Source organism: Arachis ipaensis, chromosome B4 (genome assembly GCF_059453495.1).
Source record: "Arachis ipaensis isolate K30076 ecotype BB chromosome B4, ASM5945349v1, whole genome shotgun sequence".
Classification (NCBI taxonomy): domain Eukaryota; kingdom Viridiplantae; phylum Streptophyta; class Magnoliopsida; order Fabales; family Fabaceae; genus Arachis; species Arachis ipaensis.
This window is the reverse complement of record NC_142439.1, coordinates 110,444,630-110,445,734: the sequence shown is the minus strand read 5'-3', so window position 1 is coordinate 110,445,734 and position 1,105 is coordinate 110,444,630. Positions and strand designations below refer to the sequence as shown.

Here is a 1,105-nt window from a genome sequence, read left to right as displayed (position 1 = left end):
CACTAACTCTTTTTCAAAAAAATAATTTTCAAAAATTCTCTCCCTCTCTCATCTCCTTCTATTTATTCATTTACTAACACTTCTCTTCATCTCACATCTCTGCTCCTATCATCACCTTTGTGTTTGGATTATCCATTCTTCCTTTCTTCTACTCACATAAGGGAACCTCTATGCTTGGGCAAAAAAGATCTCTATTATTATTATTTTTCTGTGCCCTCTTCTTTGTCATATGAGCAGGAGCAAGGACAAGAATATTCTTGTTGAAGCAGATCCAGAACCTGAAAGGACTCTGAAGAGAAAATTAAGAGAAGCTAAATTACAACAATCCAGAGACAACCTTACAGAAATTTTCGAACAGGAAGAGGAGATGGCAGCCGAAAATAACAATAATGCAAGGAGGATGCTTGGTGACTTTACTGCACCAAATTCCAATTTACATGGAAGAAGCATCTCCATCCCTACCATTGGAGCAAACAATTTTGAGCTGAAACCTCAACTAGTTTCTCTGATGCAGCAGAACTGCAAATTTCATGGACTTCTATCTGAAGATCCCTTTCAGTTCTTAACTGAATTCTTGCAGATCTGTGATACTGTTAAGACTAATGGAGTATATCCTAAAGTCTATAGGCTCATGCTTTTCCCCTTTGCTGTAAGAGACAGAGCTAGAGTGTGGTTGGACTCTCAGCCCAAAGATAGCCTGAACTCTTGGGATAAGCTGGTCACGGCTTTCTTAGCCAAGTTCTTTCCTCCTCAAAAGCTGAGCAAGCTTAGAGTGGATGTTCAAACCTTCAAACAGAAAGAAGGTGAATCCCTCTATGAAGCTTGGGAGAGATACAAAGGACTGACCAAAAAGTGTCCCTCTGACATGCTTTCAGAATGGACCATCCTGAATATATTCTATGATGGTCTGTCTGAATTAGCTAAGATGTCATTGGATACTTCTGCAGGTGGATCCATTCACCTAAAGAAAATACCTGCAGAAGCTCAAGAACTCATTGACATGGTTGCTAATAACCAGTTCATGTACACTTCTGAGAGGAATCCTGTGAGTAATGGGATGCCTATGAAGAAGGGAGTTCTTGAAATTGATACTCTGAATGCCATA

The 1,105-nt window shown here is 39.6% G+C and overlaps 1 non-coding gene across 1 annotated transcript; it reads right to left on the bottom strand.

Annotated features, from left to right (window-relative positions):
• Positions 1-763: 763 nt before the first annotated feature.
• LOC148568760 (small nucleolar RNA R71) lies at positions 764-871 on the bottom strand. Its single transcript, XR_015882952.1, has one exon. It is a non-coding gene; the product is annotated as a small nucleolar RNA R71 (small nucleolar RNA).
• Between the last annotated feature and the right edge of the window lie 234 nt (positions 872-1,105).